The sequence below is a fragment of the Peromyscus maniculatus genome, chromosome X, assembly GCF_049852395.1.
Source record: "Peromyscus maniculatus bairdii isolate BWxNUB_F1_BW_parent chromosome X, HU_Pman_BW_mat_3.1, whole genome shotgun sequence".
Classification (NCBI taxonomy): domain Eukaryota; kingdom Metazoa; phylum Chordata; class Mammalia; order Rodentia; family Cricetidae; genus Peromyscus; species Peromyscus maniculatus.
This window is the reverse complement of record NC_134875.1, coordinates 16,994,965-17,009,696: the sequence shown is the minus strand read 5'-3', so window position 1 is coordinate 17,009,696 and position 14,732 is coordinate 16,994,965. Positions and strand designations below refer to the sequence as shown.

General features: G+C 39.9%; 1 protein-coding gene and 1 pseudogene across 2 annotated transcripts in view; one reads left to right on the top strand and one right to left on the bottom strand.

Annotated features, from left to right (window-relative positions):
• Positions 1 to 14,732, bottom strand: part of Fgf13 (fibroblast growth factor 13) — a 497,128-nt gene that overhangs the window by 128,131 nt on the left and 354,265 nt on the right. The window lies entirely within an intron of this gene.
• On the top strand, positions 14,227 to 14,320 carry LOC121825914 (U6 spliceosomal RNA; annotated as a pseudogene).

Genomic DNA, 14,732 nt, shown 5'->3' with positions numbered 1-14,732 from the left:
TTTCCAGGCTGGCATTTCCTTCCTTCCTCTTCTCCTCAGCTTTTGTATCCCAATAATGCTGTCATCTGAAAGTATTATTTGCAGTCTATATAGGAATGCCTCTTGTTATAACTTCACAAGGTAACTGACCTTAGACTGCTGTCCTTTGAAGGGTGTGCTTGCACAGCTTGCCTCTTTCCTACACTGACTAAAATGAAGTTGCTGTGAATATACATATATACATATATATATATGAACAAATGTACATGTGGATACAGTATAACATGAAGAAAAGAGAAGAAAGGCTAAATATATGGGGAAGAGGAAGGACTCAATGCAATGTAATGGGAAGGAGTTTTGAAAAAGGATATAAGCTAATTGTGCTTCTAGTTTTAATTCTGTCATATATTTTTTGATGGCTGAAAAGTACATAAAATGAATTTAATACTGAAAGTGCAAAATTCATTATGAAGCTTCATGGCTTTTGTTCCAAATGCCTGTTCCAATTGTAGGGAAGTTCACTGAGTTGTATTGTCTCATAAAATAAAGTGAAAGTTAGTGGTGGAAGGCTACCTTTGTTTTATTGTCTCTGCATCTGGTTTATTTTGATGTACAATGTTTTTATTTATTTGCAAGTATTTTTAATAATAAATTTTATCAAATAAAAAAAAGAAATAAAGCATTGACTAAATATTAGATTGGTTCACCGTACTTCAAGTTTTGCACAATTTCTTTGTGCTAAACACCTATGAGTTTTTCTTCTGGGCAGCTAGAATTTTTGGTTTACCAGGCACAGCATATCTTTATGATCAACTCTAGCTTATTTATGGTAATAATGAGGAAGCAAAGACCCAGAGAGAGAAAGAATGAGAGTATTCAGTTAACATTATGGTACTCTGTGTTTAATTGCCTTACCCCTATTCATATGTTGATGTCCTAAACCCCAATAGCTCAGAATGTCATTCTGGTTGAGGACAGGTCATTTTTAGGTGACTGGGTTAAAATGGGGTCACTAGGGTGGGCCTCAAGCCAATCTGACTGGAGTTCTAAGAAGAGATTAAGATGTGCAAAGATTGTGGATGTATGCACATAAAGAAAAGTCCATCCAAGTCTACAATGAGCTCTGTAAACTCCGGAAATCTCAAGGGAACCCAACCTTACTGACATTCTGATCTTCCATGTTTAGCCTCTAAAACATCCAGTGTTTTATGATGGTAGCACCAGCAAACACATATAAGGGCATTCTCATCCTTTATATAACTTTTGCTACACATTCCTGCAGACCAGAGAAAAGACAAGGCAGCTCAAAGCCACAGTTTCTGGAAGCCCTGGGCAGCTTCTCTCTTCCAGTTGTGCAGTCAAATTTCAAGCTGGATAAGCCAACTCAGCCAGTGCAGCTATGTGGAAGGCATTAGGAGCCTTACTGGGCAGCCTGTTTGACGCTGGCCTACTGTAGTATGTCGGTTGTTAGCAAGCAGGATCCTGGAGATGGCAGCATTAGCTAATGATTATTCCTTCAAGCAGCCCGACTGCCGTTTTTTATTTCTTCCTAAACAATTTGCAGCAAAGAGGGGACACAGGATACAAAAAAAGAAAAGCAGGAACTCTTGCCAGGGCCATATGTTTCTAACAAGGATGGGGAAAGCTTTGAAAAAGAACCATTTTCTCTTGGTTAATTGCAATCCCCTTGCTTCAACCTTTTGGCAAATGAAGCCTTCCTGCAAGCCAGGCTGCCTGGGGTACGGTTGCATCATTGCATTGCTCAGTCTGGCTCACAAATTCCTCCTTCCTGCCACACTGTTGAAGTCCATCTTGCCCTCCCCACGATGTGTCTCCTTCTCTTTGTGACCCCTCCTCTAATGACCAACCATGCCTATTTCTAGCTCTAGGCTTGTGTTCCTACTGTCTACTCCACACAGTCCATTTGGAATATCCTCTTGTTCTTTGTCTCATTTACGTCCTTTGCCTCCTTCAAGGCCGAGCTATGTCCCTTGAAGCCTTTCTTGAGGACTACAACATGCAATAAGGACTTTCCCTGAGTGGTAGAGTGTCCCGGAGACTTAGAGCTCTCTGCAAATTGCTGCTGCAGAAGCACAGAAGGAGGTAGAGGAAATGAGGGCAATGCTATCTGCATGCCTATGGTGACACTGACTGCCTGGCATCTAATCCCATGTTGCTGGAGGACCACGTATGGCACCACTGACTGTTGGGTCACATTACATGTGATATTATGTTGGTCTCTGTTTCCTCAGAGCTTCCTCTGCTAAGTTTATCCTATTTCCAGCCCTCCCTCTTCACTTGAGCTTTCTGTGCAGTGCCAGCCACTAAGTTTTCTTACAAGATGCTTGCAATACTCTTTATTTAGTAGACATTGATATATATTAGTGGGAGAATTTAAATCCAGTGTGACACCTCAGTAAGTTCTCTCTCTCTCTCTCTCTCTCTCTCTCTCTCTCTCTCTCTCTCTCTCTCTCCTCCTTTTTTCTACTTTCTTCCTTTATTTTTAGAAATATTTATTTTTTATGTATATGAGTGTTCTATCTGTAGGTATACCTTTATGTCAGAAAAGGGTATCAGATCCCACTATATTTTGCTGTGAGACATCTTTATAAGCTATCTAAAAGAAGAGATAAAAATTTTCTGTGAATTGTGCTTACTGTGCCTAGAAATATGTATAAGAATATACATATTTGGCAATGAATATACCAGACATGGCAAGAGTACAAGAAAGAGTACACAGAACTTTAGACACTGAAGCATTTAGATTAGTAAGAGACACAGTGTACTGTGGATCACAACGAGAAGTGACCAAGGAAATGGGAGAGTAGAATGAAAACACAAAGGGAGTGGGGAGAGAGGACCATTTTTGGAGTTTCTACTATATACCAAGTGTGACAAGTGGGAAGCCATGGACTGTCTAATTCAATTCCTTTAGCAGTGCTCTGACAGAAGGACTGTGACTACACTTATTTCTCAAAGGTTTGAAGCAAAGTTAATTAACTTGCCTCACAACAAAGAAAATAGAGATCCAAGAACTCAGGTCAGATGGACTCCAGAGGTCAGACTGTTGTTAGCAGTTGTCCGGAACTAGCAGGTCTCACGTGCTGGATCAGCTAAGAATGCATGGTGACTGGACTTTTCCTTAGTAGGAACTAGGTAACAGAATCAGTGCCTCCAAGTAATGTTTGAAGTGAAGGAACACACAAAAGCAAGACCAATTCATAAACACCATAGACATCACTGAGTACCCTTCTTCTATCACAGCTCCAGCACTTAGTACCCCTCCATCCACGTGTAAGGAGGAGCATAGCCTAGAGTAGACAAAGGAGCCTGACACATATTGCCATGTCACGTATCACGTCTCCTGACTCAAGACACTTGCCCTGTGTGTGGATGTTGTACTTTCTCCTGGTGATCATCAACTTTTGTACACAGTCTTTTCAGTCTAAATAGGGGAGGAAGTAAACACTAAAACATCATGAGTTTGGTGTGACCTGACTAAAGACACAAAAACTTAGTCTTAGTGTCCAGGATCCATTCACTAATATCCTCTTCTCTCCTTGCCTCACCTCTGCCACCCTGCCCTGCCCCCTCTCCTCTTCTGTCTTCTCTCCTCTCCTTTCCTCTCTTCTCTTTTCCTTTCTCCTGCCACAGCACTTCTATCCCCAAGAGCAAGTAATGACAGCGAAGAATCTTACATCCCTCTTCTCATCAAGGAAGTACCAGCCAGTTCATTTGTTTTTCTTGATGTTCGGATCCTGGGGCCCAACTTGAAAAGTCCCGCAGCCTTGTCTTCTTTTTGCTACTTTCCCCTTTTCTTTTGTTTCTTTTCTTTCTTTGTTGTATTTTTGAAATAAAGTACTATACTCTAGCCTAGGCTGGCCTGGAATTCAATATGTATCCCAGGCTGGTCTTGACCTTTGACCAAGTTTTCCTGCCTCAGGCATTTTAGCATGTGAGAGAGCATGACTGGCCCACAATTCTTTGCTGTTTTTCAGCAAAAAATCATTTTTATTACAAAGCCCTCATAAATAAAAACATTCATCTTTATTAAAAGGATGCAGCCAGAATCAATATATGCATTCTATCTCATATAATGGTCATTTCACTTATGCTAATTAAATGATAGATCCACAATCAATTTTTTGTCTATTTGCTAATGGAAAATACTGAAATGGGGCTTGTGTGAATAAATCCATGCCCATCTATTTCCCTTTTTAGTCGCTTTAGGATAGTATGCATATACTTTAATGTAAATGCTTTTGGCTGTCAGAGCAGGCAGATATCTTCATTCCACATATACTCTTTAGGTCTAACATGGTCATAAAAGGCAGGTTGCAGTGCTTTTGGAATCAGTGCAAGCTGGGAGTGTTAAAATTTTGTCGCATATAGCCTACACTCAGTTTCAATGAAGGGTGGTCTGAGTCACTGTGTGCTTACTTCATAAATAAAGCAGCAACTTTCTGATTAATTGTACATCCTCTGGTCAGAGGCAGACCTACGAATGACACCATGAATCTCATAATAAAACCACTTCTGTTTCAAGATATTCACATCCCTAACCTTCTACAATGGGAACACTGTGTTCATCAAGTAGCTATTGGTATCCTAACATCTCATTAGGCAATATTTCCAACTGGTCACCTTCCCTATAAAATGCCATTTATGGCAACTGCCTGAGCAGGAGCTATTTATAGTAAGCAAAGCAGGGCACTGCTCCGGCAGACACCTCCTGTGTGCTTTTTTCATCACCTGTTTCTCTGGACAAGCAAACAAAGAAAGAATGATGTGTGGATACAGGCTAAGAAGAAAGAAAATGTGGAGAAGCAGCTCCAAGGGTAAAGCTCACTGTTAAGAGACACGGGGACAGAAGAGAGGGATGATCTTTAGCCTTGTCTGGCAGTACCACTGCTTGTCTCTCTCCGAGGTTAAATTCTGGGGACTGTATTGTCACTATTGTCCTACTTCTTTTGAAAAATATATAATTTGGGGGGCTGGTGAGATGAATCCATAGGTAAAGAAACTTACTAGCAAGCCTGATGACCTGAGTTAGATCCCTAAGACCCACACAGTTGAAAGAGGGAACCAACTTTTGCAAGTTGTCCTCTGACCTCCACATGTGCATTGTGACAAGTGTTCCAAGCCCCACAAAATAAATCAATGTACTAAAAGTAGATGCAATTTTACTTTATTTTTGATAATTTTATATATATAATACATATATATTATATATAAAGTATATATATTATATATATATATAAAGTATATATATACATATATATATATATATGTGTGTGTGTGTGTGTGTGTGTGTGTTTTGAGCATATTTACAACCATTACCCTTCCTTCCTTTTTCCTTGTCAATCTTCTGGAACTCTGGAACCCTTCTTCCCCAAACACCCTATCCTACTTTCCTATTTCATCCCTCTGTTTCTGTCTCTGTCTCTCTCTCTTTCTCTGTAACTCAACAAGTTGCTTGCATGTACATGGATACAGGGTTATTTGCTCGATCATGGGCAACTTACCAATGGCTACACTGCTGAAGAAAATTTACTCCCTCTCACAACAACTGTTAACTGCTGATAGCTGAGGAAATAAAAAGAATACAGACTTATAAGTCAGACCCACATTGACTCTGCTACTTAGAAGTCTGGTGAATTTAAGCAATCATGTCACTACTTAGAATATTAATCCTTCATCTACAATTTGGGGGCTGTGTGGGGAGGTCTAAGAGTGAAAAAATATCTGAGACTTTGAATAATTGGCAGCTTTCCTGCTACTTCTAAAGGCCAAGATCATATTACATCCTTTCTCTTCCTAACACTATCTAGCCAGGTGACTGTATAAATGAAAGGTTTCAACAGATCCTTGCTATGTACTGGAAATGCTGCCTCAGTGGGTTATGTGAGGGTGGAGTCAGGGAATATGGGCAAATGACTGGTAAACCTAAATAAGTTTCTTGGCTCTTGAACTTGTTGCCCTCAACAACTATTATTATTAATTTTAGAGATGCTCATATGAGAGTCACTGAATTATACACAGTCAATGCATCCATATGTAAAGTCATTTCATCACCGAACACATTTACCCTGTCTTCCATCAATCCATTGCATTCACTGTAAGTGGAATAAGCAAAAATGTAACACCAGGCACTTTGAATGTCTTTGTGTGTCTGTGCAAGCATGTGTGTACTAGTTTTGAAGGGAAAGATGGGGAATCAAAGTCCTTGGAAAGTGTGTTTAAAGCTGTTTCTCTACATCAAGCCCTTCCTTCTTTTGAGTCCAGTGTTGATCCATGAACAAAGGAGGAGACAGCTAATGCAAACCTGCCAAGGTGTTGGCTTCACATACTGAACTTCAGTTCTGAAATCCAATATGGCAGCACACACTTGAAATCCTGAAACTTGGAAGCCTGAGGCAGAAGAGGCAGATATCATGTATGTCTGGGGTACGGCTAAGTAGTAAGTCTTTGTTTCAAAACCAACCAAAAGGAAAACTGAGTTTCTGGAGCCTCCCTACTTGAATGAGGCTGAGTGGTAGAAATCTGGTTAAAAGAAAGAAAGAAAGAGAGAGAGAGAGAGAGAGAGAGAGAGAGAGAGAGAGAGAGAGAGAGAAAGAAGAAAGGAAGGAAGGAAGGAAGGAAGGAAGGAAGGAAGGAAGGAAGGAAGGAAGGAAGGAAGGAAGGAAGGAAGGGAGAAAGAAAGAAAAACTCCCAGAGTTTATTGGAGGCTAGAAGACAGAGGTCTAGAGGGTTTGCCTTTGCTGATATGTCTTCATTCAGACCCTCACAACACCCTGAGGCTCAGCATGCTCAGCCACCTTGTCCAAGGCCATAGAGCCAGTAGGAAATAAAAGCTAGAATTCAAGTCTCAATGTGGGCTTCCATCTAGCATCATAATATCACAATACACCACAGGGCTTTTATCCACGAGTTACTGAGTTAGTGGCAGAGTTTAATTAGGATGCATCTTTAAATTGTTAGACAGATCCTTTAACACGCTACCAGAAGAGAAGTACATAGAAATCCACAAAAAATGAAATCCCAGATCAAGTGAGGGCCAATCTAAACCAAAATGAAAGCTTCTCCTAACTTCTGAAAACATGTCAGTGACTCTAGCTTTTATGTCAACTGCCTGCACCTAGAAATATTCTCCACCTGGAAAGCCCATGACCACACCATTCTGAGAATCAGGTAGATGTAGGGAGAGCTTTCTGTCCTGCCAGCAACTCCCAAATAACTGGTAGCCACTTCTCAAATTACTACACAGAGGCTTATATTAATTATAAATGCTTGACTGGTAGCTCAGGTTTATTACTAACTAGTTCTTACACTTAAATTAACCCATAATTCTTATCTATGTTTAGCCACATGGCTTGGTAACTTTTCTCAGTATGACATGCTCATCTTGTTTCCTCTGTCTGCCAGCAACTCTGACTTTTCCCTTCTTCTTCCTAGAATTCTCCTAGTCTGGCTCTCATGCTCAATATTTTCCTGCCCAGCTATCAGGAATCAGCTTTATTATTAACAATGATCTACATAATCTATAGCAGGTAGGCAACCTTCAATCTACTTCCTGTCCTCCATTACAATTTCTTCAGTATTGTAGAAATCTCCAGCCCTATAGCAGGTCGCTTGCAGTGGCCTGTCCTCCCAGCCTGCCTCCATTCCTGGGGACTTCACCAAATATTGCAGCAAACCCAGCTTCCTTGTCTTCCCGCATCCCTGACTCTGACTCCTGAACATGCAGATTTATGTTTCTCTCTGGGCTGATCTAACAGAAGCACAGGGTTAAGTGTGCCTAACAGGAACCCAAGGAGCAAACTTCAGTCAACTAAAAAGGCCTGTGCCAATACTCTGACAGCTCTTGAGATTTAAGAGTCAGGATCATAGACAGTTTTTACTCTATGAGACAAGATTTTACTATGTAGACCAGGCTGACCTCTTAAACCCACAGTTATTCACTTGCATTGGCTTGCCACCACACCAAGCTGGGGATTTGTAAAAGTTTTCATTACCAAACTCAACCACCATCGTTGAATTTGTTAGTACTTCCCTTCTAGAGCTCTGAGCATTTTACCATTTCCGAATTGCTCTGGAAATGGTTAAGACCAAAGGTCTTTAGTAGGACACTGAGAAACAGATAAATTAGGAGGCATGCTATACATAGCTATCTACAGTATTAAAGCCACTGGCAAAATCAAATTCTCTAAAAACAAATTGAGAGATGAGTCTGTGTACCACATGTGCACACTGGACTTGAGAACAGTAGATAAGCCTTGGGACTAGCACTGTCCAGCACTGTGCCAGGGAGAAATCAGCTCCCTCAGCAGTGCCATCCAAGTGTCACCAAATAACTACTTATTTATCAAAATCCAGAGTATATTTTTCAATTCTTAACTTCAAGTCCTCTTGGTGGCATTTGACATTGAGATCCACACTTCATTCTTTGATGTTCTTCTATCCTTGGCTTTCCTGACCATGTTTTATACCAGTAATCTTGCTATTATCTCTTATCATCACCATTACTTCTGGTATTATCACATTTTCCATTCTCTGACTTCTTGGATACCAGCAGATGGTATCCAAGGTCTGTCAACATGCTCCTTTTGTCCTCTCCCTTCCTTTCTCTCCAGATCAGTATTTCCAATAGAACTCTCTGGGATTCCAGGAATGTTCTGAAATTTTGCTATACAGTACAATAACTACTTGTTATATGTGGCCATTGAGTAATGAAGTGTGAGTAGTATAGGCGAAGAACTGCACTTCCAAATTGATTTAATTGCACTTAATTTAAATTTCATTAGCTGTATTTAGCTAATGCCTATCTCTTTGGATAGTGCAGCCTTTAGATATCTGCACTGGCAGTCTTATTTCATCCTAGAGCTTTAGGCAGCACCTCCATCAATAAGACTCCTCAGCATCCTTTGATTTGATATTAAGTTCCCACTGATATTCAATTCATGAGGAAGAATTGTATAGTTCCATACCTCATAACATCATTGTTAACAAGCCCATACAAAAAATTGTTAAAATAAATACTGATCAAAAGACAGTTAATTTTTAACTTCATTGTTTTTGGTGAGCACATGTTGGGTGGGAAAAAAATTATACAAACAATTGGCCAGCAGTTGAAAGTAAAAGCTTTGCTTTTCTCCATACTGATTCTATGCCATTACTAAATTTAGGATGTAAAGAGATTGGATTCTGGCCTTTGGGAAAGCTACAGAGTGTTGTGGCTTAGATATCCATATCAGTAGTCAAACTATTTAGGTCTGAAGCTTAGCCCTACCACTTAACAAGCTATTCAACATGGACAAGTGCAGACTCTCTTTATGCCTTAGTTTCCTCCACTATAAAATGAGGATGATAGTACTATTTACCTGATAGGCTTTTGTGCAGATGAAATAAAATCATGCCCCCAAATGCACTGAGTGCAACATCTGGCATATAATAATAGTAATATCTAAGTCTATATAAGTTCAATAAATCTGGTTTGACATGTACATGTAAAGTCTAGGGACTTTGGGACTAAGGTTTCAAATGAGGGATTCTTAAAGAAATCCTCAGCCCCAGAACCATTAGGTTGCAGAACTCCTGAGTAGGCCTAGTCCTAAAGGCATGCATGCTGTTAGCATAGGGAGAGCAAATGGCACCTGGAAGCCCAGGGGGAAAGACTGTTAGTCCTACAGTCGAATCATTCCAAATAATATTCTCTTCTCTCAATATAAGGAATCCTTGTTGTCTATATGTCTGGCTTATGCTGAGCATTTAAGAAGCCCTTTCTGGCAGTGGAGAGCACTGGATCAGGGCCCAGGATAACAGAGTAGCAGCTCAGACAACATGCTAGCTCTGAGCCTGGGTCAATGAACTCTTTGCAGCTCTTCCCAATGAAAACATGTATAATTACTCTCAGAAACTCTGGCTGAATAAAATCAAGTTCAGTTATTTCACCTGAAAGTAAACTTGGCGACGAGCAAATTTCTTATTACACATGGAAACTTTAACAAACAACAGGGCAGTTAATGGGAATGAATCTGCTTCTGGCAGGGGTTGTTAAGTTGTACCCCTCAAACCTGGTCCACTGAATTCTGCTTTAGAACAGCAGCAAGAACTAATTACATTTATTTATTCATTTGCATGTGTGTTGTGTGTGTTGTGTGTGTGTTGTGTATGTGTGTGTCAGTGTGCTTGTCCATGTGAACATGTGGAGGCTAGAGATAAAATAATCTTCTTCAAATATTTTTCCATCTCATATTTTTGCAATAAACTCTTGCTGAACCTAGAGCTTGCCATTTCAATTAGACCGGCTATCCAGTGAGGCCTTGGCATTCATCTGCCCCTGCATCTAAGCACAGTGGCTAGAGACTGTGCTACTTCAATTGGCTTTTCTGTGAGTGCTGAAGTGTTGAGCTTATGTCTTCATGCTTGCACAAGAAGCATTTCACATACCAAGCCAACTTTTACATTTCTAACTGGCTGAAAGCAGCTCAAAGATACCTATCTAAATTCAGAGTCCCTAAGTACAGTTTTATAACACAGCCATATCCATTTGCTTTGTATCCTCTGACTGTTTTCTAAGGACAGTAGTAAACTTGATTGCTAGAACTGAAACTGCAAAGCCTAAAATATGTATTATCTAGATCTTCACTGAAAGGGTTTATCAATCTCTTTCACAGTGTTCTTTTACTAAGCCAGTAGTCTAAGAGTTCTGTAGAGATCTGAATTGGAATATCTGTCTGTCTGTCTACCTATCTATCATGTATCTCCCCTGTCTATATTTGTATCCTTTAGAGTACTTGAAAGGCAACAAAGATGCACATTTTCTATTTAGCTGTGAGTCCAAGCTACACAGTTTTGCTACTGTGGAATAGCCTCATCTACCATGATGGGCTGTATCAACTCAAACAGAAAGCCAAAATAAAGCCTTCCTTAAGTTTCCTCTTCTTTGGTCACAGTAACAAGAAAAGTAACTAATACACCATCTCATAGAGCCCAGAGACAAAGAATTTCAGCACTGTCACTTCCCTGTTGACAAAACACCTTGGAGAACAAGAGGGAACCTTTTGAGCAGCTGTTCCCACTTCCCTGATGACACAGTTTCAGTGCAAACTCGTTTCCCTTTGCTGTTGCTAATCACACTGCTATTACAAGCCAGATAATGCAGCCCATATTTAGGGTGTTTAAATATCTTTTTGAAATTGCACATAATTTATAATGTCTACAAAGGCATAGCTCAGATGGCTGATGTTTCCTTACACTGCAGCAAATTAAGGTGTCTATTTTCTCCAGCAGGTGTGTGAATACTGTAAATCCAGTTAATGCTAATGTTGCAAATGTGTACAAAAAAGCCAAGTGAATGAGGGAGGTTGTTTCTATTATAGTCTCCTCACAGCCTCCCATTGCCTCAGTCAGTCTGCAGCAGTAGCTTCTTCTCCTCCTTAAAATGAGCAAAACAATAATCTCACTATTCCTTTCTCCCAAGATTTAAGTACGACATAAGCTCATGTCAGCATTCAATGATGTTTTTCAAAGTTTCATGTGTACACAAAGCACATTGGGAACTTGTTACAATTCAAATTTTCTCTCAGGCAGTCTGGGATGAGGCCTGAGAGCCTTCCTTTAGTGTTATTGGTCCATAGACCATACTGTGAGAAGCAGGGCCCTAAGCAATATGTCAATCTTTCACTAGTATGGTCAGGAAGAATTGATGTGATTAATGATCATTTTGGAGGCCTGAAAATTTTGTCTCAACAATCTGCAGGGAGCAGAACTCTGAGCCACCACAATAAACTTCTGAGTGGCACAGCTAAGATTTCTTCAAAGACAACTCCTGGGGAAGCTTCAGGATATTTCAAGCTTAATGTACAATGATGACAAGTGGAAGCTGTGGTCAAAACAGATGTAGGTTTGCATCCTGACCCAGCTATTTACTAACCATAGGAGCTATGATGGGGATTCCACTCATTCTGAAATATTAGTTTTCACATCTGTAAAAAGGGAGTGACTGTAGTTGATTCAGGTCTGTGTTGCTCAAATTCTAAAATGTCTTTTAATAAAAATCTGGTATCAGATATTTGGGTAAATGCTGAAAGATTAGAGAGACAAAGGAACAAACCACTGCCACGTATTACCTCTAGGACTCCTCAGCCTGAAAAAGCCTCAGTTCCTGTCTCCTCATGCCTTATATACCTTTCTCTGCCCAGTCATCACTTCTTCCCTAGTGCTGAGATTAAAGGCATGTGACTCCCAAGTACTGGGATTAAAGGTGTGTGCCACCACTGCCTGACTCTGCTTCTCCTAGACCGAGTCAATCTCAAATCTAGTTCCAGCGTGGCTTTGAACTCACAGAAATTCAGACTGATCTCTGTCTCCCCAGTGCTAGGATTAAAGGTGTGTACCACCACTCCCTGGCCTCTATGTTTAATCTAGTGGCTTGTTCTGTCCTCTGATCTTCAGGCAAATTTCTTTCAGGCTGTGGCTGTGGCCCAGCACTTCAGAGGCAGAAGAATGAGGATCAGGAGTTTAAAGGCAGCCTCAGCTATATAACAAGTGTAAGGCCAGCCTGATCTACATGAGATCATGTCTTAACCTGAAAACAATGACAACAACAAACCCTAAAAAGTCAGTAATAATTCCAGTACTCATTGGGTCCTTTACAAGGTCCCCGTCATGGCACATCTACTAAGGACCCTTGTCTATTCTCTAGAAGCGAGGGCTCTATCCATCTGTGTGCTCTCAGAAAAAAAAAAAGAAAAACATGGCACTTAGCTTAGTAGTGACTTTGCTAATGAGTGTTAATGTTTGAGGGAGTCTAGGCCAATAGTCTAATGCCTTTATGGAAATTATAAATAACTGCCTGCTGTAAGCCGGCACAGCATGGGAGAGAACAAATTGGCAAAAATAAGGCACATGGATACAAAGTGGGGACATTGGGAACCTGGGGTGCCCTTTACCTTGAATATGAGGCTGGAGAAGCAAACTGTGTGGCCAACTGACCTTTTTTGCCTGGCACCTCTATGTCTGCAGTCCTGGAAGGAAGTAGGTCCCAGATGGGAGTAGGGGATTTTATGGCACAAATTGATCTCTGTTGCTGACCTTTTGGACTCTGAATTAAGTAAGTATAAAATAAGTAAACAAAGCACACTTTATGAAAATCAACATAGTTAGCTAGTTTCCTTTCTTTAGTTGTTCATACTCGGCTGATAGCCCATTCACCAAATCAGACATCTGCTGCTCATTTGTCTTGAAGGAAGCAGTGATCAGTAGGAAGGATTCCCACTTTGCAGATGCAAGATAAAAATTGGTATTATTGATGGCTCTTGGTTATGTAATCTGGATATTATTTATAAATCACATTAAGGACTGCCAGATAAAACAGAAGATGCCTAGTAATTTGAATTTTAGATGAACTGTGGATCTTAAAACTTGTCTGTCCTATTCACTGTTTAGGACAAATTATACTAAAGATTATTTCGTGGTTGTTTTTCTGAAATTCAAAATTAACTGAGTAGTCTTTATTTTTGTTTGCTAAATCTGGAAATCTTACACGTGATGCCTTTGTGCATGAACAGTTAAACTAGGATAGGTATTTCTGCTGCCCTGCCAGATAAAAGGCACATTTGGGTCAGGAATTAGGGAGTCAATTGAGAGTAATCTGTTCCATCTCTGATTGCTGGATGATATAAACAATAAGGGACATAGAAATGATTCTGGAAGAAAGAACATATTTTCTTTCTCTTATTTTTAAAAGATGTATTTTTTTTCGTTGGTATGTATGCATGTTTACCTGTATGTATGAATGTGTATCATGGGTGCTGCACAGATGGAGGTCAGATCTCCTGGAGCTAGAGTTACAGATGGTTGTGAACCACCACTTAGGTGCTGGGAACAAAACTTGGGTCCTCTGCAAGAGTAGTGAGTGCTTTTAACTGCTGAGCCATCTCTCCAGTCTCCAGAAAGCAGCTCCTTTCACCCCAAAGAGGGCATTAATGTAACTCTGGAAAGATTTGTATTAGAACATAAAGGTTGCATTGCGATTCTGTGGAGGCTGTGCTAACACATGCACTTAATTGTTAATGTGAAAAGGAGAGAATGCTTTTGGCTTTGCTGTTGACTGGTTAGGTTTCTCTCTGTATTCTTCCAGACAGCATAGACATTTTATGCATTCTTTAAAATGAAGTATTTCAAATACTACCTTGAGTAAGATATAACTATCAGTGCATGAGTGTTTAATAAAAGCAAGAATTGGTGCTTGCTTTGGCAGCATGTACACTAAAACTGGAACCATACAGAGAAGATTAGTATTGCCCCAGTGTAAATTCTTGATGCATTCTATACTTTTTTTAAATAAAAGCAATTGATATAATAATATAAAAAGAATAAATATTGTACACATGAATATTGATAATATGATCATGTCTATTGTTATTTTTACATCTGGAGCAATTTACCTAACAGGAGCTTCTTTATTTCGGGTACAAAAGAAGAAAAAGCTTTTGTTACAAAAGACAATTCAGACTTTGAACTTCACCTTCAAGGCTGAATTTGCGTCCTTAAATTTTGCCAACCCCAACTCCAGCTATTGTTTTAGGCAAACAGAATTTGGATGCTGTTAACCTTTGTTCCTTACTTTGCATATGACCCCCTAACATCATGCTTGCCTTCATTTTTCTTCTTTTTTCTCTTTCCCTCTTTTCCCTTTTACACTCTTCTTTCCCCTTTGTCATACCTGTTTTTTCCATTTTTTCCTTTAC